The sequence below is a fragment of the Trachemys scripta genome, chromosome 12 (genome assembly GCF_013100865.1).
Source record: "Trachemys scripta elegans isolate TJP31775 chromosome 12, CAS_Tse_1.0, whole genome shotgun sequence".
Lineage (NCBI taxonomy): Eukaryota > Metazoa > Chordata > Testudines > Emydidae > Trachemys > Trachemys scripta.
In genome coordinates, this window is record NC_048309.1 from 31,936,982 (window position 1) to 31,963,030 (window position 26,049).

Sequence of the window (26,049 nt, forward strand, 5' to 3'; positions counted from 1 at the left end):
CATACAGAAAAAATTCCGAGCTTACAGGTGTCAGGTAGTAGCAACAGTAAGACGTTAATAGATGGTGGTGGCAGGCTAGCAGATGGTGGTTATTAAAAGTAGGTGCTGCTTGTCAGTTACTTTGGCTAATTTGAAACTGTAAAAACAGAAGTTATTAGTCCGAAGAGTCTAAATATCTGTGTCCCTTCAACTTGATAAATTTTTCTGAGTGATAATTTTACATGTGTAAAAATATGGCAGTTAATGAGAAAATATGAATCTTGGGCTTATTAGTAAACAAGTTCAACAGTGTGTATAATATTTTTATTAACACCTTATTTAAAAAGAGGCTTATAATTGACAGGGAAGAATTGTTACTATCAGGTGCCACCATGATATTAAATCTAAGTATTTTTTCTGTTTTTAAAGTAGTCTTATTTAATAAACATGTTAAAAAATAAAGCTGCTACTTTTAATACTCCAAGAAAGAATGTTTCCTTGCACAACAAATCATATTTTGGGAAAACTAAGACTTTATTAATAAAGGAATACTGTCATTTTAAAAATCTAAATATTAGTGATTGGGGTTCTGTTGGTTTAGAAAATTGAAGGTTATGTCCTTTACAGTAAAATAAGAGCAAGAGTATCCTTTTCATAATAAGTTTACACACACAAATGTCCATCCTCAGAGGTTTTTTGGAGCAGGGAGGGATGTGGATAAACCAACAAGAGTTTATGCCAGATTACACTGAGCTCTTTAGAGAATTCTACAAATAGACCAAGAGTTTTGCTTGATTTTGGCTGCAGTTTAGAACTCACATGTGTTCTAAGAACATGTGAAAAAAATAAATCTTGTCAATAGCTGTTATGTATATTTCTGTAGGATTTTTTTTGTAGAATAGGGAATGGAGTTCTTAACAAAGGATGAGCTCATCTCAGTTACCATAATAAACACTTTTATTAATTCCATATCAATTCTGATTCATTTGGTTTTAAGTTCTGTGTTGGAGTTTCCTCTCTGATTTCTTAAAGTAAATGATTGTAGCACGTCAGATCCCAGAATCAAAGGACTTCACTTTTTTATACAAATCTGGAATTTAGTGTAGGTGGAAGTCTGCAGTCTATATGTCCTCTGCAGTAAGATTGCTTGATTCTAGTTAATTATTTTTAGTGAGATTCAGTAGCTGGGCTAACATCTAGGAAACATTTATATTTAAACTCAAAAGATGCTGTCAAACTGAGGATTTTTTTTAAATTGACTTTTCTAAAGTATTTACTTACCCTTTAGATAATATGTACATGATTTTAAAACGGGTTTTCTGCTCTCCTGCTTGTTTGTTGGGGCAGAGCTTTCAGAAAGGGAAAGTGTGTAAATCTGAGAACAAGGCCCTCTTTCTCCCCCACCCTCTTGCAGGCTCCTGCCTGCTGCCTCTTCAGTTTGTTTAGCTGCTACTGGAAAACACTCTTGCAGGGCCTTGAAGAGTAGTGATGGGGACCTCATGCACAGAGCAGTGCGTGATGTCATACTAGTGCATGAAAAGGAAGTACAACTAGCCATCAGCAAAACAGGGAAAGTGATTGTACGCTGGTGTCATGCACAAAGTGAAACTTGAAAACTTTTTTCTAATTATTTCTAGTTATAAGACTTTTCCATTTTAGGTAGGCAGAATATTGTAAAATAGTTTTCAAGTTATTTTCCTTTAAAGATTTTCCATCAAAATGAAAAATCTTTATCAGTTGCTAGTATTCTCTCCATAATTGAGTTTTGTAGCTCTTCTCCTGCACTGTTCCTGGTGTCTGCTCTTGTGAGTGTGCTGTAGCTCCTTTCCATAGAAATGATTTTCCTGACTCAGTAGGTCTCAAGGGTTTATTTTTTTCCCAAATGGAAAAGGGCCTGAAATTTCCATGTTCTGGGGAATACTTCCCACCCGCGGCGTCTGGATGCTCTTGGCTCAGGTCTTACATCATTTTGAGTCTGAATGTTGAATTGTCTGGTAATGATAGTTTTATAAGCTTGCCTCTCCTTTGTTTTAATGCACTTCTCTCTCTCACTGCTCCAGTGCATCTTAACATATGGTTCATGTGCGTCAAAATGGATGGTTTACACCCTTTATTTTCTACATTTGCAAATAAGTTGTCTGTGCAGATTCCTGTATGTGGTAACCCTCCATTTTTTTTTTAATGGGCACAGTCCCAGTGGGACAATGTTGTGTAAGGTTTTTTTTTTTTTTCCTTTTGCAGGAGGGAGGGGAATGAAACAAGGTAGCTGCTTCTAGGGACCTTACAGCATCATAGATCTGAACTTAAATTTGCTTGTTTTCTCCGCTTTCAAATTGTGGCATGTCCTCATGTTGTACATGAAATGGTCCTTAAGTGCAAATGTAGTTCCCAGATGTTTCCCAAATGTACTAAAATAAGCTTTGGAGCCTGGTAAAGAAGATTGACTTGCACCAACTCAATTTTTATAACCCTCCAGTTGAATACCCACTTGAAAGTGAAAAGATGGTTTTATGTTTCCCCCTTTGGAAACTTATTTTCCTCATTTCTTATTACCTATAAACTACTGTGGCCTTCGCTCACTTTATCATTTGTATATTAGTTCACTACAGAGTTACTACAGCTCTGGGAATAGGATTTAATGAGTGTTCTCCTGGCTGACTCCAAGGCTGTGCAGCACAGAACTGTGCAATGAAGACAATGGATGAAAAGTACAATTTCTTTGTAGTCTCTACAATGGGAGGTGTGTAGGATCTGTCATATAATGCAGGAATCTTCTTCTACCAAAGTACTCTTGCTTTTCACACTTTGCCTTTTGGACCTATCACTATAGAATATATATAAATGGTGACTTGAAAACTTCATGATACAGCTGTTTTCCACATCAGTAGAAACCCAATATTCAACCAAAATTGAAGGCAGATTTGGGTGGAAACTGAAAGTACAATCTAAGTCTATACTAGTTAAAACAAAAACCAGACTAACCAAACTTCTTTGGCTAATTGAGTGAAATTTTGAACTGTTACTCTCTCCCCCCTCCCCCTAATCAAGAATTCATAGTTTTTTGTCTAGTTTTCAGGTACTTACAAGGCTCTCATTGCTATAATATCTGCTACTTGATCTTTTAACTTTTAATCAGGACTGTTCCATAGTTGCTGAAATTTGCTCCAGAATCTAAGCTTTTATTTCAGAAATGTTTCTAGCTCTTGTGGATAGTTGAATCAATGTTCCCTGCTTTGAAACAATACATATGAAGGTTGTGCAGTGCCCATATTCATTTCAGTGGGAGGTTTAACTGAAATACCTACACTGTCTTCATTATTTCACTGATTATTTTGGCAGAAACCTCAGGTATTGTATCATGATACCAGTGTGTTCCATTCTATACATTTGAGGTAGGCAAAAGCCACAACTGTGCCCCCTTCTGACAGTTGCTACAGTGATATGCACTGGCAATTAAAAAAAATCTGCCGCTGCACAATGAAAGCTGAATGTCGTGATGGGACAGCATTGATGTTTTTTAAAAGCTGCTATTGAGTTTATTTTCATAACTAATTCAATAAAATCTCCATTTTAAAATACAAATAAAACTGGCCTAGAATTTTCAGACTACCATTCCAGCAGAACTTAGGTTCAGTCTGCCATGGAATAAGCAGAGCCTTGCTCATAACACATTACATTTACTTAGAGCTTTTCATTTGAGGCTCTTAATGTTTTACTGAGGTTGGGTAAGTACAGTAACTCCTCACTTAACTTCGTAGTGATGTTCCTGAAAAATGCGACTTTAAGCGAAACGATGTTAAGCGAATCCAATTTCCCCATAAGAATTAATGTAAGATGGGGGGAGGGAGGGGTTAGGTTCCAGAGAAAAAAGTTTCGCCAGACAAAAGACACATGCGGTTTGACTCACAGCTGTGACTAGGTAAGTGACTATCCTCTGGCCCCAGAGCTCTGGTGAGGGTGTGGGCCAACAACACCCCCATTCCTAGGCCTGCAGAGTCCTCCCCATGCAAGTTCTGCAGGTTTGGGCTCAACATGAGAGCCAGGCAGAGCAGGCAAGCTGCAGCACATAGGAAATGACACTGTGCTGCATCCTTCCCCAGGACCCGATGGGGATGTCTGCTAGCCTCTGAGTAGCAGATCACACAAATGCCTGCTCCAGTGTGTTATTGAACACTTCCCCCCCTCCCCTCCCCCGGGGTAGAGAGACCAGTTGTCTCCTAACGGAACCAATCTGCCAGGTTGCATGGTACACTCGGGACACACAACGCAGAGGCACGGGGCCTCTAGATCCCTGCACAGCTGGAGACATCCATAGGCTTCTGGGGCCACAGGTGCCGACTTCAAACTGCCGGGGGGGTGCTTGACCCCCGGCTCTGCCCCAGGCCCCGGCCTCACCCCACCCCTTCCCCCAAGGCTCTGCCCCCACCTCTTCCTGCTCAGTTCTGCCCCTGAGCATACCACGTCCTTGCTCCTCCCTCCCAGCCTCCCTGCACGCCACGAAACAGCTGATTGCAGGAGGCACGGAGAGAGAGGGGGAGGCACTGATCTGTGGGGCTTGCTGGCAAGCGCTGGGAGTGGGGTGGTGGAGGGCGCAACTTTAAACTAGCATCTTCTCTAATAGAACAGCGACTTAATAACGAAACAACTTTAACCAGGGCGACTTTAAGTGAGGAATTACTGTATTATGAGTCTGCTTCAAAAATAAACCCAGGTGGAGGAGGGCGTGACCTGAACTATTGACACTTTCTCAAGTCAGTGGCAGATTAGGGTATTGAATGCTTTTGTCTTCAAGTTGATGGCATTGGTTAAAGGGACACTGGTCAAGTTTAGTCCAAAATTTAGGCTTTCTTCATATGAGCTTTAACAAGTTTAGTAGAGATATTAATATATTTTTGTAAAAACAATGGAATTTTCTTTAAATGTAAACATAGCCCTGCAGTTTATATAATCTAAATATTGCAGCATTGAGCAAGTTAATGAGAACTAGAAAGCAAAACAAAAGTGAAAGGCTAGTTAATATGGGTGCTATTTAACATAGTAATCCAAAATGTAAAAGAGTAAGCTCTGAAAATCCCACATGGTCTATTTTTCATGAGAGTTCATCATGGGCCTAAATCTGCTTCCATTAAGTAAAGGATAAAATATATTTACTTCAGGGGGAGCAGTTAAGTCAATGCTGAGCACTTTTGAAAATCCTGCCCTAGATGTTGTTTGTTCTTAAAGATTAACACAATTTGATATATATTTTATAAAGAATAGTCAGTATCATTTCCCCCCCATTCTATTTTGTCCCAGGTCAAACACAGTTTGGGTATAAAAAATATTTTAGGTCAGGGGTTGGCAACCTTTCAGAAGTGGTGTGCCGAGTCTTCATTTATTCACTCTAATTTAAGGTTTCGCGTGCCAGTAATACATTTTAACGTTTTTAGAAGGTCTCTTTCTATAAGTCTATAATATATAATTAAACTATTGTTGTATCTAACGTAAATAAGGTTTTTAAAATGTTTAAGAAGCTTCATTTAAAATTAAATTAAAATGCAGAACCCCCTGGACCGGTGGCCAGGACCCGGGCAGTGTGAGTGCCACTGAAAATCAGCTCACATGCTGCATTTGGCACGCGTGTCATAGGTTGCCTACCCCTGTTTTGGTAAACTGGCCACATTGACTAGTATTATATTTAAATAAAAAGACTTTAAAGCATATACCTAAAAGTGTACCTTCTGGAGTTCGTAGAAATGTCCTTTTTTTTTTTTTTTTTAAGTTTAATACCTGAAATTTGGTCCTAATTCTCCTCTCTTTGCTGGAGAACATTGGCACGATCTCTGGCAGATTTGAATGTCACACAAATGTTTAAACTGAGGAGCAATTCTCTTTACTCACAACTGAGGCAGGTGGGCATGCTCATTCTTAAGGAGGGAGAGACACTTTGTGACATCACTCTTCGTTCCCCTAACAAAGAGGCTAGTTTTTATTAGCTGTCATTTTTTTGCTCTAAGGCCAGAATTTTCATTTTAGAATAATTTAAGTCTGTAGTCCTTATGGCTGCAAAGACCACTTCAAACTGAATCGAGAGTAGAATTATGTCATTACTAGAAAAGCGCAAATTAACTCAATTGAATTAAACTGATGCAGAAACTGACTTAAATTTATTTAACCTTTGTTTATACAAAGTCAGTAACATACTGATTTGCAGGCAATGTGAGAGAGCTCCAAAAGATGTGAACTGCCCCATTCATCTCAGTGGGGTGATTAACTTTGAAAGTAAGGATAACTTAAGTTTCAACAGTAATTCTTTCCCTGGTGGTCAGAGTGCATGAAAGGAGTAGGGTGATTGTTTCAGGAAGTCCTGCACAGACCACTGAGTGGAATCTCAGTTTAAGTGTCCTGAAGGGGTGTAACTTGGGAGAGTACGACTTTGTCTCCCTCCTGTTCGGTTCATGAAAGCGAAACGAGGACCGGATATTTCAAACAATAAAAAAATCTATTCCAAATCTTGATGCTCCTGTATAATGGAAAAATAGATATGAGGGGCATACTGGTGGAGAAAAGGCATGGGCATAAGCAGTAATTGCTGTTAAAATACAGTACCTGCCCAGTGTTTTGGCCTGGCTTTATGCCGTGGTGTGGCATCTCCTTCCCTGTTCCTATAATTTTCATTAATGTTTAGTCCAATGGGTCTCTCTGATCCTTGTTAGTTGCTACTATAATACCAATAATAAGCCAAAGATTTTCTACTGCGCAACAAATATATCTTTTGTACCTTTATAAATATTAAACTTTACTCACCCAAACTTAGCTTGATTTTTCTTCCTCAGTGAACACCAAATGAAAAGAAGTATGTTCACCGTCTTGGAGTTAGTCTAATGAATTAAACATTTTATATTGGGATATTTCACCTTATTCTGAGACTAGCTAATATTACTCTAAGTAGATGCAGACACACGTACTATTTGTTAGGGCCAAATGGAGCTAAGACCCATCAATAATGTCATAACTAAGTACTATGGTGGCTGTACTGCAGGGTGCAGTACCTGCCACTACTGGGGGACTCCTATCCCTGCAAAACACCTCCAGTTGAAGTGGAAGGAATTCATTTGAAAATACAGGTTTTCTGTGACAATACGCTGTGGAGTATTGGGGCTGTCTGCAGCCATATGCACCCCCTGGAGTCCTTGCAGCATGTGGGCTGTAAGTAGAGGGAGTAGTTAGAGCAGGGAGCACAAGCCTTTGGGCTAGCCTGATTCTGAGATGGCAGGGGAGTGGGTTGTGGTGGCAAATTTGGGGTGTGTGTGTGTGTGGTGAATGAGATGGTAGGTTTACTGGTGTATGTGGGGAGGAGAGGTAGACTGGTCAGGGAGAGATTGGGACTAGAAGAGAACAGCAAAGGGGGGGACACAAGGGTAAATACTGTGTTCTCCCATCTTGCCCTTTACTATTCCCTTTTTTTCATTGTGAATGGGGGAAAAGGAAGAAACAACTTCCCAATAACCGTTTGTTCTCCATCAAAATTCTTCCCCGTGACCCTTTTCCCCTCCATAGTGTCAGCTTTTCACTTTGAAAATATGATCAACCTGCAAGGGGTTGGAGTATGTAGATGGCTATTAGTGAGACAACCTCTCTAATTCCACGACTGGGCAGTCATCAGAGAAGTCCAAAATATCTCAAAATATTCTAAAGGAATTGATTCTGGACCTCTAAAGTCACCTGTCTCAATCATTTTTAGTACAGTGCAGGACAAAAGAAGCATGTGGCCAGAATATCACATCACAGTTAGGGCTTAATAGCGTTCTATCACTGATGTTATTGCTAAGATTAATCCTGCAGTTGATCATCTTAATTGGCATCACTACAAATCTTTTGCAGACTGGGTGCTGCTGATGGACCTCCTATGAAAGACTTGTGTAAGAAGTCACTAAAATGGCATTCATGCTGTTTATACAGCATACCCCACTATGAAACAGATGTACGGTCCCATAAGTTCCTGCCCTGAAGCACATACAGTATAAAGCTATGAATATGGTCAATGCAGAACAAACACAGAATGATGTATGATCAACTGGAATGCTTCATTAAAAGGATGGCTTTTTTCTTTAAGGGTTTATTAAAGAGATGGGCTGTGTTTGGCACACATTTATTTGAGGCTGTTCCAGGCACAAAGGATGGCATGAAAAACATGACTTTGAGAATTGTGGGCAGAGAGAATATGGTGGTGGGGGGGAATAATAGGAGTAGAGTTCTTGAAGTGCTTTGTAAATGAAGTGAAGATTCAGTTCCATATGGAAGGAGGGGAAGCCAAACCAGATATTTTAGAAAAGTGGGGATGGGAATAGGAAAGATTTGTGTGCAAATAAAGGAAGAGCTGCATTTGGGAAGAGAGGAAGTTGCAGTGGTAAGGCAGGAAATTACCAGAGGAGGATTATTATGGCCAAAAAGACAAAGGAAGAACACTGGAAATGTAGAACCACCACCAATGGGATTTGTCATTGGTATGAATGTGATTGGAGAAAAATCAAGATTTTGAACCTGGGTGACTGTAAGGTTGATATTAATAGAGAATGGGGAGACGAAAGAATATCTGATTCCAACATTGAGCTTAAAGTGGCAGTGATGCTTTCCAGGAGAAGGTATTGGAGATGCACCTATAGGTGCAGGACTGCCCAGAAGGTGAGCAGCTGTGATGGAACAGTGTATTTGTAGTTAGCATCAAGGTAATAGTTGAACTCATGGCAGTAGATGAAATCACCTAGACTATAGAAGGAGAAGAAGACAGAACACACTATTCTCCTTTCCTGTTATGAGAGTATAGAAAAGGAGAATACAGCCTTTGGAAAGAAAAGCGAGAGTAGTCAGAAATATGAGTGCCAAGATGCATTTTCTCAGAAGAGCATGGAGATGTGTAGAGGAAGAGTCAGTAGCCTTTGTTAAAGGCAGTAAATGATTCCAGAAGAATGCGGACAGAGAAGAGCTGTTAGACTTGACCAGGTGGAGGTCAGAAGTAACTTTAGCGACTGTGATTTCAGAAGAATGAATTGGGTGAAAGGCAGACTGCAGAGTTGACTAGAGAAAAAGAAATTTGAAGAGTGGCCTCATTCCATGTTTGCTCAAGCTGTCATAATTAAACCACCACCAACGAGCGGCGGTAGCTATATCGGCGGGTGAACGTCTCCTGCTGACATCGTGCTGTCCACACTGGCGCTTTTGTCGGTGAAACTCCTGTCGGTCAGTTGGTTTTTTTTTTTCCCCCCCACACTCCTGACCAACAAAAGTTTTACCAACAGAAGTGCTAGTGTAGACATATCCCCATTTCACAGATGAGAAAATTAGGCTACTACTTCCTTTTCCTCCCCCTTTGTTTGTTTTGTCTATTTAGATTGAAACTCTTTGGGGAAGCGACTGTCCCTTACTACATGCCTAGAACAGTGGTGCTACTGTAATAAAAATAATAAGGGCTAACCTTCTCTGGGTCTTTGTTCACTTAGCTGCAGAAAAATTAAATGTATAGGCTTAAAGCTGCCCTTGATCACATGGATGCCAGATTCCCCAGGTTACACCAATTACAATTCATGTGGTTTCAATGCTTTTACTCTCTCCTAGTTACTAAAAAGAAAGGGTCCATTATGGCAACATGCAAACTACAGGTATTCAAAGTACAGGGGATTCTGCTTGATAACCCAGATAACTTTTGGTTAATAAAAACATTTTGCATGGAACAGATACTGTCCAAGTGACTATAATGTTAATTGTTCTGGATATGAGCAACAGGCATGCTGGCTACTAACTTGTTTTATGGAAAGCCTGGGCTGCAGGTAGATTTGGGGGGTTGGGCTGAGCGTCAGCTGCAGCCTGGTTTGCGGGGCTGCAGACAGGGAAGTGCTGGAGAGTGCATGGTACCTTTCCCTGCACTCTCCAGGCTGAGAGCCAGGGCTCAGCACATCCCATCACTGCCTTTTCTGTCTAGTCCTGCAAACCTGCCTGTGGCTGTGGCTTTCTATGGGGAACAGGGCTGCTGGGACATGCAGAGCCTGGGTCCCTGGTGTCATGGTGTCAGAGTAGGATGCAACCCAGAGAGCACAGGGAGAGGTATGGTACAGCTCTGTATTCCCTCAGTCCCCCCCCCCCCCCCCCCCCCCCCGTGGAAAGCCCCAACATCTGGGTAGTGGCCCCCTCCCTGCCACTGCCCACAGTGTACCTTGGGGCCCAGTATGGGCACATCCTAGCATTTCCATCCCTGGCTGCAGTCTGGCAAACCTGCCTTTAGCTTATTGGCAACTGTCAGATAATGGCAACTTTTTTCTGTCCACCAAGAGGACTGTCTGGGAATTGGTCTTGCTCTGAGCAGGGGGTTGGACTAGATGACCTGCTGAGGTCCCTTTCAACCCTGATTCTGTGAATCTACTGGACTATCAAAATTTAACTGCATGCACATATAAGCTTTTAATCATCAGGCCACTCTGATCATCAGGATCTATTACTGTAGGAGAAAATACTGTTGTGCAGGGCTGCGCTAATAAAATGAAGGTTTTCCACAATGAGCTTAGTCAAAGTAAGTCTGCTATGTGCAGCAAATCATAAGCTAGGGCTTGCTATAGATACCAATGAATGGCCCAAGTGCAGATATTGCTCATCCCTAAAAAGCTATTCTCTGTTGGCTTGAAGGATTGGGTAATGACCAGGAACAAAACAGTTTACGGATACCCACTGCGACTGTATGTCTACACTGCTATTAGACACCTGCAAGTGACTTGTGCCAGAATACTCTGGCTTGTGGGGCTTGGGCTAAGGGGCTGTTTAACTGTGGTGTAGACATTCAGGCTGGGGCCTTTATTCTAGGAGTCTGCAAGTATGAGGGTTCCAGAGCTTGGGCTGCAGCCCAAGCCTGAACCTCTACAACAGGGGTTCTCAAACTGGGGGTTGGGACCCCTCAGTGGGTCACGAGGTTATTACATGGGGGGGTCGAGAGCTGTCAGCCTCCACTCCAAACCCCGCTTTGCCTTCAGCATTTATAATAGTGTTAAATATGTAAAAAAGTGGTTTTAATTTATAATGGGGGGTGGCACACAGGCTTGCTATGTGAAAGGGGTCACCAGTACAAAAGTTTGAGAACCACTGCTCTACATCACAATTAAACAACCGCTTAGCCTGAGATCCATGAGCCAGTCAGCTGGCACGAGCCAACCATGAGTGTCTAATTGCAGTGTAGAGATACCCAGTGAGTGCTCAATAGCAGACCGTGCTAGTGGAGGACTAGACTAGTGCTAATCTGCCTGATCAGATGTGGATTTCAAACCAGCTGGTCGTTATCCATATTATTTAGGTATTAGAATCTTTACTTGAATTTGAAATTTTGCAGTTTTGTTTTGACTGATGGCAGAGTCATTTTAATTTATATAAAAGCAAGACAAAGACAAAACATATAAAATGAAGTGGTCAGACACACTAAAAAATAAAAAGGTGAAACTCTGACAAAAATGGTCCAAAACCAGTCTTTAGACAGTCATAACAGGAACATCTTTAATTTAATTGAGAGAATAAAACCGAATCCTGAAAATTGGGACAGCCGTGTTTTAGAATAACCAAATTTTGAAGACTTTAGCTGCCTGTTAACAAGTAATTTATAGCTGGTATGATTGTGAAAAGTACTTTCAAAACATGAAAGAAGTGTAACTGAGCCAATGAAGTCCGCCTGAGTCAGAAGAGAACCTGAACCAATATCTGAGTTGCAAACTGCTCCATTCATTTCAATGGATGTTAACTCGGATGCGAATGATGCAACTTTAAATGTCAACATGTTACTTCTTAAATGAGCAGTAAAATAATTATCCTATATTGAAGGGTTACATCAGCCATTCTCAAACATTTGGGGTGTAATTACTGGGGGTGTCTAAAGGACTAGTGTGGGTGTTGCAGATGTATAAATTGAGTAGGCCTTTAACAACATATGGTGGCATTGGAGAAGGGTCAGAGATAGCTATTAGTTTCCTTTTTCTGAAGTGGGACTCTTCTTTCATGAACTTGGGAAATGCTGGACTAAAAGAAAGGAAGAAGGAACAATTGAAGGCTTGCTAATGTTTTTACTGACTGAGATGCGTGGGACAGTTCAGATCTCTCAGAGCTCCAGGCTCTCTGCAGACACAGGAAGGCACCACTTCATTGGTTTACACTTTAAAACATCAAGTTCTTTTCATAACTATAAGGGCTAGAAGAATATTTTTTAAAAAAATGAAAGCTAGGATTTGGTAGCAAGGAGCAGTTGCAGAATTGTGAAATAGTGTGGGGCCCTGCATATATTATACAAATTAACTTCACCCATAAAATTGATTGAATTTAAGTTTCAGTATCAGAGTTGCAGGGGTATAAATGAAGTGTCCCTTTTATATCAAGGAGATCAATTTGTTTTGCATAGAAACTTCTACACAAACAGTGTTGAAGAATCCAGAATCTTCTGGAATGCTGTATGAGACTCAAAATGCATTAGACAACTCTTCAAAGCAGTGCGTAAGCAATGCATGTTCAAGGGTTGCTTCTCTGTACTTTTCCAAAAACATTTTGAGGGTTTATTTTTTATAAAACTTGATTGCCAAATCATCTCAATTGGAATGTTTCCAAGTTACTGGTTGTGACAATCGTTTGGCATGCTTGAGTTGGCTTGGATCTATGAACTGAGACTAAGCTTCTTGTGCACAGTAGCCCCACTCTTGGAATCGGATATCTTCCTTCCAAGGGAGGATGGCATCAGGGGGAAATGTTCACAGATAAATTAATATGTTCTTTGAGTGGTTGCACATGTGTATTCCACTCTTGGTGTCTGCGCACCCAGCATATAGCTGTCGGAAACATTTTCCCTCAGAGGTACCTGTTGGGCAGCTCGAGCTCTCCCTGCTTCCACATGCCACTGTATGCAGGCCTGAGCGCAGAGCTGTCCCTAGTCCCCCTCACTTCCTTCTTACCGTGACAGTTGTTGGAACTCTTTTCTATACAAGAACAGTTTGTGTCTCAGCCTTTGTGTGAACATAGTGTGTGTGTGTGTATAGTTAGTCTAGTTCTTAGTCTTGTTAGGATAGTAAGTTTTAGTTCTGTTAATTTAAAAAAAAGTTTTTTTGGACATTTCCCCATTTGGAGTTTTTTCTAGATACAGTACTGAGTTATGCCTTAATCCCTGAGTTTCAAGCTGTAGGCTTCTTGCTCCTGGCCTATGCCAGTTAGTAACCCAAATAATAGCTGCTTGAAGTGCTTGGGAAAGATACATGTGAAGGACCAGTGCCCGATTTGCAGGGAATTCAAGCCTAGGACAAAGAAGGCTAGGCTGATGAAGGCAGTGCTCAGGCCACTGTCGGCGCTGTTTTGAGGCTCTCCCGATCTAACTTGGTGCTGAGTGCTGCAGCTTCAGTGTGCTCCCTCGGGAGTTAACAGAAGCCCAGCACCATTCTCTCTTGCCTGTACCCAGGAAAAAATACAAACCTTCCAGAGAAGGTCTCCTCCAGTTCTAAATTTGGGAAGAGGGTCAAGAAGCCATCAAGTGGAGTGCACTAGAAACCTGAGCACCCCTCCTCTAAATCTGTGCGTAAGTTGGCCCTGGTGCTGTAGGGGACTCTGAGCCTGGTGCCAGAAGTGGCAGGGTCAACGTCTTCTGCACCACAAGAGACTATCTTGGTGTGACTACCCCGGAGGCATTTGCAGCCGCAAGAAACCTGCTTTGCCTATCAGTGCACGGTGTCGCCATCCTTACAAGAGTCCAGTCCCCCCACACCACTGCCAGAGATTCAATCTCCAGCACTGCTGTTGCCTGCTTCCCAGGGGAAGCCTGCCACAATGGCGTTACTCTGCGCATCACCTGGCTCCCAGCACTCATCCCCGGCACCAATGGGATCAGCTCCACCATAGTCAGAAGAATGGATATCCTCCTAGTTGGATTGGAGGTGGGGTCGGATGTATCTCAAACACAAAGCAGCACCTCCTGGTCTCTGCTTAGATCCTCTCTTCCTGCTGACCACTGTGATGCTTCAGTGGGAACTCCCATGGGAATGTGACCAGGATAGTGGGGCTCTGCTCTGTATCAGTGGCCCTTTTGTAACCCTGAGGGGTTTCCCCCACTTCCAGATCTTCTCCCACACCGTGTGTATCAGTGCCCTTGTCTAGAAGAGCGAGTCTACGTACTGAATGGCTCAAACCCCAGAGTGTGGTACTGGGCCTGGTACAGTATCAGGCGGAGGTGCCAGAGCCACAGGCAGTAGAGAAGGTTATACCCCCTCCAGTCTTGGCTTCCTCTTTGCCCTCACCAGATGAAGCCATTTCATCTAGTACACTTCTCCTGATGATGATTTTAAAGTTTTATCAGGAATTGCTCAAGAGAGTGGCTGCAGAATTAGGTTTACAGTTCAAAGAGGTCAGAGAGCCTTCACATCATCAAGTTGACATTTTATCAATGGTGGGTTCCTGCAGAGTAGCTCTGCCAATTAATGAGGCAATATGAGAGCCTATAAAGGCTCGGTAGCAGACTCCATCTTCACTGCCTCCCACCTTAAAAAGGGCAGAAAGAAAATATTATGTACCCTTCCAAGGTTTTGAATACCTCTATACTCACCCACCACCAGGCTCTTTACTTGTGACCATGACTAATTAGAACAAGCATCAAGGGCACAAGACTGCCACTCTAAATCAAAGGATGCTAAAAGGCTGGACTTATTTGGCAGAAAGATTTATTTGGTGTATCACTAACCCGAGGCTTTGCTGGGGCAGTATGATTTTAATTTATGGGGCTCAATGGAAAAGTTCTGAGAGCTGCTTCCAGGTTCAGAGAAAAGTTCAGAGAACGCTAGACAGGAGTTCGGCTCCCTAGTCAATGAGGGTAGATTAGTCAGGAGAACACCACTGCAGACAGGGCTGGATGTAGCAGACTCAGCAACTTGAACCCTGGCTTCCGCAGTGGCCATGTGTAGATCATCCTGGTTGCAGTCTTCTGGTCTCCCCTGACATATCGAGCAGTATCCAGGACTTGCCATTCAAGGGTCCTTCTTTATTCTCAGACCAAATGGACAGCAGGCTTCATGGACTTAAGGAGTCTAGAGCCACTCTAAAGTCTTTAGGTTGGTACATGCCTGCAGGAGACAGGAAGCACTGTCGTCCACAGTAGACACCCCGATTTTCCATTACTGTTCCTCAGTAGGACCTATCAAAAAAGAGGTTCAGGGGTTATAGGTGTAGGTCTCCTCCTACTTGGGCTCTGGGTCACTCAAGACACCTGGGAACTTCGAAGAGGCAGTTTTGATGGACCACTCAAGGTCAACATATCTCCAGACCCAACCCCCCTGACCTTTGCAAACCATCTGTCCCATTTCCACAGTTCTTGATCTCAGATTACTTTTGGACCAATGGGTCCTGAGTACTGTGTAAGTGGGATAGACTCTCCTGTTTGCTTCTACCCCTCCCTCCATGCCCCTCTTTACAGACCACTCTCACAAGAAACTCCTTATCCCGGAAGTCAATTACTCTTTCACTTGGGAGCCATAGAGGAGGTTCCATGTGTTTTCAGAGGGAAGGGGTTTTATTCCCAGTATTTCCCAATTCCAAAATCAAAGGGGTAAGGGGATCTCGGATCAATTTTAGACCTGCATCAACACAACAGATTTTTAAAAAGGATAAAGTTTTGCATGGTCATGCTAGCTTCTGTCATCCCTTCCCTGGATCTTGGGGACCAGTACACTGACCTCAACTTGAAAGATGCCTTCTTCCATGTGGCAATCAATCAACCTCACAGGAAGTACTGTATTTTCTGGCGTATAAGACTACTTTTTAACCCAGGAAAATCTTCTCAAAAGTCAGGGGTCGTCTTATACGCCGGGTGTCGTCTTATAGGGCGGGTGCTGAAACTTCCGAGCCGGACTGGAGAATCTGCGGTCGCCGCATATGGTGGGGGGAGCTCAAAAACGGCCGCGGCCGCATCCCCGCCCAATGACGAGGTGAGGGGGCGCCTCACCGGGAAGGTGTAAGTGAAGGGCGGAGCAAGCTGCAGGCGTCCGGGACGCCCAGGGTATGGAAAAAAGAGATAGAGCGGCGCTGTGCCCAGAAAAACACGCCTCTTTCACCCGTCTGGCCCGCCCTTGTATCCTATTACCGTACCTCCTTCTCTGCCTCTCAGATCTCGCTCCTGAGGACTGCAGTGAAGCGGCGCAGGCGCGCATGTGCAAGATCTGAGAGGCAGAGAAGGAGGTAATAGGATACAAGGGCGGGCCAGACGGGTGAAAGAGGCGTGTTTGCGCTATCGCTCTGATAGTCTTGGAGACAGGGAGGGCTGGGCAGGCAGGGAGAGCTGACCAATCCAAGCAGGCTTTGTATACAACAACCAGCCAATCGCCGGTAAGGTACATCGCTTGCCGTGATTGGCTGGTTGTTGTATACTGGGTACCACATACAGTACAGCACCAGTATCTGTACCTGTTCATACAGTATAGCACCAGTACATACAGTACAGTATACAAATGTCCAACAGTCAAAACCCCATCATGGCTCCACCAGCAAGAAGAAAGAAATATGAAGCCAGTTTTAAACTTAAAGTTGTAAACTTTGCCATGGAACATAATAACTGCGCTGCTGCAAGACAATATGGAGTAACAGAAAAGATGGTTCGGGACTGGAAAGCAAATGAAAAAGCATTAAAGAGTATGCCAAGGGGTAAGTGTGCATTAAGAAGAGGCACTCCACATTGGCCAGAACTCGAAAAACATGTAGCAGACATGGTGAATGAGCATCGCCAAAACGGTTATGTAGTGACACGAAATAAAATACATTTGTTTGCACTTCAGTGGGCCAAATCTAACCCAGATCACAGCAACAGATTTAAGGCCACTGTATCCTGGTGTACTAGATTCATGGGAAGGCATAATATGGTACTGAGGCAAAAGATGAAAATTGCCCCAAAATTACCTGCAGATCTTGATAGCAAAGTTAATAGTTTCCATCGATACATAATACAACAGCGCACTAAACATGGCTATGCGTTAAGTAGTATTGGAAATATGGATGAAACTCCAATGAATTTTGATATGGTTGGAAATAAAACTGTCCATTAAAAAGGTGAAAAAACAATTTTAATTAAAACAACAGGACATGAGAAGTCCAGTTTTACAGTGGTACTAGGATGCACAGCTGATGGCGCCAAACTGAGACCAATGATTATTTTTAAAAGAAAAACAATGTCGAAACTCAAGTTCCCTGTTGGTTGTTTTGTACATGTGAATGAAAAAGGCTGGATGGATGAAGAAGGGGTAAAGCTATGGCTTGATAATGTATGGAGCAGGCGACCAGGTGGACTTATTCAAAAATGTAGTCTACTGGTGTGGGATATGTTCAGGGCTCATTTAACTCCCAGCACCAAGCAAATGCTTGCAAGACTAAACACAGATGCGGCAGTTATTCCTGCAGGATTGACATCGTTGGTACAGCCACTGGATGTGTGCCTAAACAAGCCATTTAAAGATCGCATTCAAGAACAGTGGAATGAATGGATGGTTAGCGGCAAAAAGTCATTCACAAAAGGAGGAAACATGCGTGCTCCACAGTTGGATGTTTTGTGCAAGTTTGTCATAAAAGCCTGGAATGATATTGATGCAGAAACAGTAATCAAGTCTTTCAAGAAGTGTGGCATATCAAATTCATTAGATGGTATGGAGGACGACTACTTGTGGCAAGATGAAGAGGAAGCCGAAGCTGAGACCACACCATCTGATACGGAATTCGATCCATACGATGACTGCCTTACAAATGTATCACAAGATGTCATTGATGTACTTATGATATCAGATGACGAACAGGAGGATTTTGAAGGCTTTTAAAGGGAAACTGTCACGCCAGCAAAACCTGTAAAAATACCGTAGCTTGCAGTTATGATGGGCGTTGCTAACTTGCCAGGGACTTGCCCGGCACTTGCTCTCTCTCTCTTGTTTGTTATCTTCCTCCTATCATCATCAGTTCCAGTTTGGTTGACGGCTTAGAAAACAAACAGCATGGCAGCTCCCATGGGTTTATTGTCTTATCCTTCCTTTCAGCTTTAGAGTGAATTAGGAAAAGTTTAATCCACTTGCACTGTTTTATGTTTACATGTTTGATGACAAACAGCCTTATGTTTATAAGTGACAGTTTTCCTGCTAAGTACCTGCATGTCATAAGCATTTGAATTAAAATTACCATATTGAAATCAAATCTGATGGTTTTTTAATTTTTTTTTGGTGTGCGTTGGAAGAGGGGTAGTCTTATACGGCGAGTATATCCCAAACTCTATATTTTAACTGGAAAAGTTGGGGGTCGTCTTATACGCCCAGTCGTCTTATACGCCGGAAAATACGGTACCTCTGATTTCTGGTAAATCAAAATCCTTACCAGTTCACTATACTACTTTTTGGCCTGTTAGCAGCTTCCAGGGTCTTTACAAAGGTCATGGCAGTAATAGCTGCATTCTTCTGAAGATCAGGAGTGCAGGTTTACCCTTACCTAGACAACTGGCTTGTCAAGGGCCAGACTGAACAGCAAGTACAGAGCAGTGTTGCCATGATCCAGTCAATGTTCAATGCTCTGGGACTGATAATCAACCCAGAAAAATCTGTCCTCACCCCAGTCCAGAGGATAGAATTTATTGGGGCTGTACTGGACTCCTTTCAAGCCAATGCCTTTCTTCCAGTGTCAGGTTTCAGGCAATTCAATTTTCATAGATTTGAAGCCTTGCCCAGTCACAATAGCACAAAACTGTTTGAGGGTTCTGGGTCACCTATGTGGTTCAGTACGCCAGACTACAACTCAGAACTCTGCAGGACTGCCTGGCATCAGTTGGACTCTGGTAAGAGTGCCCTCACTTCCCTAGATTGGTCGACAGATCCAGCTGGTGTACGTTCAGGTGTTCTGTTTGTGGATTACTTATTATACCTGAAGCACCAAGATTTGATGGGTAGTTCCATCAAAGTACATCTAGCTGCTATTTCAGTGTTCCATCCTAAAGTGAACAATCACTCTATTTTCTCCAATGACATGTCCATAAGGTTGTTTAAGGGCTTAGTCAAATTATAATCTCAAGTGCCAGACTGTTCCCCTATGGGATCTAAACTTTGTATTGTCAAGACCTGTTTGCTGCTGCTTCGGTCAATGAAGGTGGCATTTCTGGTGGTCAGTCCATTGGCCAGAAAGTAGGAGAGCTGCAGGCATTAATTTCAGAACCTCCTTATATGATCCTTTTTTAAGGACAAGGTTTGCCTGCACCTTCATCCAAAGTTCTTCCCTAAGATGGTTTCCTCTTTCACATCAACCAGGCAATTTATTTGCCTGTTTTCTGCCTGAGGCCATGTACAAAGAGAGGTCAGAAGAGCCTTGACATTTTACCTAGATAGAACCAGACACTTTTTTAATCTTCCCAGTTGTTCATAGTAGTGGCTGACAGAGTAAGAAGTCAATCAATCTCCACCCAAATAATTTTTTCTTGGATTGCGTTCTATATAAGCATGTTATGATTTGGCTAATGTTGCACCACCCAACAGAGTCACAGCTCGTTCAACAAGGTCACAATTGATTTTGGCCTTTCTGGCACAAATTCCAATTGCAGACATTTGTAGAGCGGCAACCTGGACCTCAGTTCACATGTTTGCCTCCCACTATGCTGTGCCTCAGGACTCCAGAGACTATGCTAGAGTGGATCAAGTGTTCTATAATCTTTTTTGAAATAGACTCTGATCCCACCTCCTGTTCTACAGCTAGTGAGTCACCAAGAGCGGAATCCATATGTACAATCACTTGAAGAGAAAAACAGTTACTAACCTGTTCCATAACGGCTGTTCTTTGAGATTTGTTGCATGTGTCCATTCCATGACCCACCCTCCTACCCTTCTACATCAGAGTTCTGGTCAGAAAGGGGGGTTGGGGGCGGCTCTACCTTTTAAACCTGCATGCAGTAGCGCCAGCAGCAGGGGAGCTTGAGCCCTCAATGGGTACAACTGAGGGAAAAGGTTTCTGATGGCTGTGTGCTGAACACACAGACACCAGGAGTGGAATAGAAATGTGGTGCACATCTCTTAAGAACAACAGTTATGGAACAGGTTAGTAACTTTTTTTAATTTTGGGGAGTGATCCAGCAATAATTCCAGTAGCGTACAACCTTTGTGGCACTAAAAGCAGCATTATAACTTATCAGAAGTCTGAGAGTTACATTTAGTTTGCATATATGTGCAATTTTTGAAGCACACTAATACTTTGAAGAGTTCAGGTGATTGAGGATCAGTGGGAATGTGGCCCTCCTTAACAAAAAGGTAACTTATTGATTACTTTATTTCTGAGATGGCCCATGTACATTATGCTAATGAAATGTAGGTTTGAGTTTGCAAGGTGACTGAAGTGTCTTGGTTTGTTACTAAATAAATGTGTACTTTAAAAAGAAAAGATGAAGGCTACACAGAAAATGGAAAGCCCCTTTTAGTTTAAGTACATAAGGCTTGATACTCATCCTAGCATCACCACATTCCTGCCTCTTCACCCGTGGCCTGGAAGTTCAGACTTCCCTTTGGATACGAATCATAGAGACTAAAGCCTTTATTTTGTAGTACCTGCCCTTTTTAAAGGGCATCCGAGTGAAACTAAGTAATCCTGCAATATTCTAGTGTTTGACTAGTGCTGATGGTGAAGCACTGTGGTCTTGGGCGTATTCTGTCTGACTCCTTTGTCAAAGGGCAGTTTTGGGGGAGCAGAAACAATGAAAACTGAAAGAGGGTTGTGTGGGACAAGAGGAAGAGATGTGCAAAACCACCACGTTTTTAAAAATGGGTGGATGTGTTAGATGAAATCATAGTGACAAATAAAATGCTGATCCTTGAGGAACTGGAGGCCTTCAGGATTCCTTCACTGGCCTCTTAAGGATATTGAGAGGAAGCTTTATGGAAGAGAGAAAAAAGAACTGAAGGGATTGCTATATTGAGATATTCTATCAGTCCATTGCTTATCATGACAAAAGCTCAAGATACAAGTAATACAGTAACTAACTTATACTTTACTGTTTTACCAAGAAGAATGGGAGAGTAGATCCCAAAAACATATGGCTTAGGGAGGTAAAGCAAATGCTAAAGGAAACCACATTGCTCCCCCAAAATGAACCCTATTATTAAAACAAGTGAAGACTTAAGAATTCTAGGACTTATTGTGCGCTACTCCAGAATTCTGAATGAAGTAGCAAAAGAGCAAGTGGGGTATCTAGCAGAACTATACTTTACACATCTGTTTGGAATGAATATACCTTTGTCAGACTTTGAGCCCTCGCCCTCTATTCACATACAGGCAGCAGAAGTACAAGCTTCCTCAAACTATTCCAGCCATGTGCTTCCACTCTGACCCATATGGCCCTCTATTCTCAATAGACTGTGCAACCTTTGGTCTTTCTGCTGGAACTGATAATTAGGTTGCAAGTTATGGTGGTGATTTTCTGATAGACATGTTCAAGAATTCGACTGGTATCATCTTACTTAATACAGTGCACTGAATAGCTATGAGATGTAGATGGATTTTGGTCACTGCCAAAATGAACGTAGCAGATGAGGAAACTAGCATGAGAGCTCTGGGGATTTCGTCTGGGCAGCAACAAATAAACACGTGTTGAGCCTCAAGGTTTGTCAATTTAGATAAGTGTGGATGTTTTTCTGAACCTATGAAGGGGTTACCCTTCCTCTAGTTGGTCCTCTTGTATGCTGCCTCCAGTGGCAATAAAATCTTTCCCCTTACTACTAAGATGACAGTTGTTTCAGAAAGAATACAGTCTTCAAGGGAAGGCTCCTCTCTACTTTCCTCAGGAGCAGCTGGACTCGGTATGAAGTCTTGCTGTGTCTCCACTAGGCCCTGTTTGCTTAACATTACATTTGGTAATCTCCTTTGATTAGACCCAGAAGATGATGTTCTTATGGGAAAAGTCACTTACTCTCTGAAAAGAGAGATCTCTTCTGCTTTGGAACTTCCCAGATAAAAATAGTTCAATCTGAGATACTTTTCAAGGCAAATCTTCACACTATAGCTAAAACTGAGCAACAGCTGGGCCCGGTGGAGACTTCGGGTGCTGCCACATCCTATTATAACATTTTTAAGTGCCCATCACTGTGGCATCTGAGCTCACATGGTTTAAATTAAGATATCGGTGATTTTAATGAGAGAAAGTAGGAAGGAAGATGAGGGATCGTTTGGGAGGTAGGGCTGAGTTTCACTTTTTTTCTTTAAAGATTCAAATAAGTCTTCATTTTGTGAGATGGGGCAGTTTCATATTTGCTTGTCCGCTTTTAATACAAATTTGAAATGTGCATTTACGTATTTGATTTGTACTGTGTGCAAACACAAATCAAGGAGTGATGGTTGTCTTCCTGCAAAGGATGTCTGTTACTTGGAGATACTGAAGCCTAAACAGAGATGGTTCTGTTTGCTGAGCAGCCCCTCCTTCTACTTCATTAGGCTCTATTTTGTCCTGTATCTCTGAGTGCACTAATGGGGCTGAAGGTGGAAATTACTCTTTTTCGATATTTCCTTTTTTGTGTGCAATTTTTACTGCTGGCAATATGTAAAGTTTAAGAAGCCTGGCTAAGAAGCCTGGGCTAACTGACCTTTTTACCCTTCTCTCTTTCCTAATGATAGACATTGTACAAAGTTGTACTGAAGTGTCTGCTCTGGGGAATTGGAGCAAATATATTAGGGCTCCAAAGAACTACATAGACTTGAGATTAAATTTGTTCTATACTCTGTGCTGGGCTGGGGAGGAACGGTATGTAGGTGGATTTGGAAAAAGGATCTTGAGTTCTGTTGTTAGCCTGACTTGAGAGAAACTGATTAGTTAGTCAGAGGTAATGGTAGACTTTTGAGGCTGTGTGCATAGTCTGTTTGTGGTTGAATGCTACCAAAGAATGTGACATGGAAGATCAATAGTAGCAATATGGGATAGTAGCTTACTCACATGTGGGAATGGAACTAGGGTGTCTTGTCCACTTTTCCTAAAGCTTCACTAAATTCTATTCTACATCAGTTTTTATACCCTCTCAGCACTGTAGGATCTGAGTGCTGTACAGTACTGTATCAAGCAACGTGACTAATATCCGTCACATGTGGGTTAAATGATGTTCAGTCTTGAGTGATTGGCCAAATAACTGTGTTAAATTATAAAACACACTTAAAAGAGAAATTAATTTTTTGTTAAAATCACTTGCTACAACAATGAGTTGAATAAGATGACTAATAATTAAATACCTGTGGCTTTATATGTGTACTGACTCTGTCCTCAGAAAATTTAAATAGACCCTCCCCAATTCTAATAATGCTAAATAAACATATATATGAGAGAGAGAGTTAGTTTATCCTTTATATATACATCTATTGTTATTGCACTCATTGTAGTAACCTCATTTACAAATATTGTACTTTTGGTTTACTACAGTTTGCAATAACTTTTTGCAACCTGTTAAGAATATTTTTTTATTAAATCTTAGTGAGATTTACAATGCTCAGTTGGGTTACTGGCATGCATCTCTTTATAATTCTTCTGGGTACAGAACATGAACAGAACAGCAATGGCAAGAAGGACTATGTCACTTCCAAAACTGATATCTGTCAGAGATAGTGATCGCCTGCCAACGGTTATTCATCCCCCAAAGGATTACGGACAGAAGTCATTCTTTCAGCATAATTCTAAGGCTTTTACTCTTCGCTGTGTGTCTTGGCACTGGTTCTGCCTCACCCTCCATATGATTGCTTGGATAGACAAGTTTAGGTATTCCATGTCTTGGAGTGACAAGAGGTTAAAGATAGCTTTCAGAGATTTCCCCGTAAGCCTTATTTATCTCATGGCATGTAATAAGGTAGTCAGACACCTTTTGCTCTGCCTTGGAAGCATATATACAGACCAAATAGCATCAAAGGACTCTGAAGACAAACTGTTTTATCCAGGGGATTCCCTAAAGTAGCTGTGAAGCCCAAGAAATGTGTGCTGTCCTCCATTCCTCCTAGATGGGACTTTCATTCTTCCTTTTGCAACAGGACAGATTTCTAGACCAAGCCTCCTTGATACCAGAGAGATTTCTACTGCAGAAGCAAGTGGAATAATTTAGAAGATGGAAGAAAATCACCTTAGACAAGTGGGTCTAAGAACAGTTCACAAGGAACACTTGCGTGAGCTGCTGAATATTAAAATAAATGTTCGAGCTTTGTCTACAATGGGAAACTGAATAGTTGCTGACACTTTTCAGCAATGTTTCTCCCTGAAGTAGCAAGGACAACTGCTTAAGTGCTAGTGTAGACGTAACTCTTCTCTGTCTACTTAAAAGTTCCCTGAGAAGGATGGCCTTGAGATTAAAGGCCTGGAGTTGGAAGCAGTAGAGCCAAGTAAGATTCCTGGCTCTGCCACAGACTTCCTGTGTGAACTTGGGCAAGTCACCAACTTTTCTACTTCAGTTCCTCATCTGTAAAACAATGATAATACCTCACAGGAGTGTTGGACTTGTGTATTTTCTCATGCTCAGATAATGTAGTGATGAACACCACAGAAGAAGCTAAGAATAAATAAATTTAAATAGAAATATCACAAGAGTGGCACACCTTGGATATACACAAAGGCACTGCAGGATATATTTGACTCAAAGAAGCAATCAAATATTAGAGACCTGTCACCCAAGAAAGAAGGACAAGAAAGCTTGAAAATCTTCAGCATGCTCCAGTCCAACTCAGAAGTTCTAACTTCGCTAAGGGTTTATTGGCTAATTTGTGTGAGGATTAATCACTTCACTGGCAGAAAGCTCTTATGCTTCCAATGGTAGTGGTATTTGCAAGGAGTGTGCCACCACCTGCACTGCCTCAGTAATCTCTTAAAATCTGTCTACATTCAGCATCCTAGTGGCTCTTTTTATTATGTAGTTATCCTCTCTCTTTTAGGTGCTTATTTCACATCCCTTCATAAATTTTGTTGTCTGTGAAGGGGCTCTAGAATGGAAAACTTCTTGCTTACCTGATCATTTTCTTTTTTATATATTTCATACTCAGCAATCTGACCCACAATGGAGGATTAAGATTTTAACTAATTTCCTCAAATTGAAAGACTGTCAGGAAAGGGAGAAAACTGCTTAAAGTACCATGACTTATTTGTTGTGGTTAATATTCCAGAGGTCTACTCTAGCATTAAGCACTGTAGAGAACTCTGTATGGCCAAGCAGTTTCAGAACATGTATATTTAGTTTTCAGGCACAATCCTCAAATTTAGTAGGGGTTCAGCAGGAGGGATTTTCTATTCCCTTGGAGACAACTCTGCTAGTCTGAGCCTACTTTCTTATCTGTACTTGAGGGCTAAAGAAAGGAAATGAGAAAACTTCCCTCTCCCAAAACCATTTCTGTAAGAAAACTTCATTTAAGATTTCACTTCAACTAGATTTTTCTGCAGCAGTTGACATCACAAGCACTTAAAGAGCTCTAGTAAATGCTTTGTTCATCCAGGGCTATATTTGTAAGGAGAACTGCATGGCTTGTGGACGACTCTGACACCATCAACACCATCCTCCCTAAATACCTGGGTTCCCAGAACACCCAATAGCTTGATTTGAGCCCTAGGATCAGTTTAGCCTCTGATTTGTCTTTGTCTCTGTCTGAGGGATTGGAAACACCTACAAGATCTCTATCAAGCGTTCTTAAAACTACACTACCCACTTGCTGAAGTGAAGAAACAGATTGACAGAACCATAAGAATACCCAGAAGTCACCTACTCCAGGACAGGCCCAACAAAGAAAGTAACAGAACGCCACTAGCCGTCACCTTCAGCCCCCAACCAAAACCTCTCAAGTGCATCATCAAGGATCTACAACCTATCCTGAAGGACGATCCCTCACTCTCACAGATCTTGGGAGACAAGCCAGTCCTTGCTTAGACAGCCCCCCCAACCTGAAGCAAATACTCACCAGCAACCACACACCACACAACAAAAACACTAACCCAGGAACCTATCCTTGCAACACAGCCCGTTGCCAACTCCGTCCGCATATCTATTCAAGGGACACCATCAGAGGACCTAATCACATCAACCACACCCTCAGAGG

The 26,049-nt window shown here is 42.1% G+C and overlaps 1 protein-coding gene across 5 annotated transcripts in view; it reads left to right on the forward strand.

Moving 5' to 3' along the window:
* CPNE1 (copine 1) overlaps positions 1-26,049 on the forward strand; it is an 89,327-nt gene that overhangs the window by 15,966 nt on the left and 47,312 nt on the right. The window lies entirely within an intron of this gene.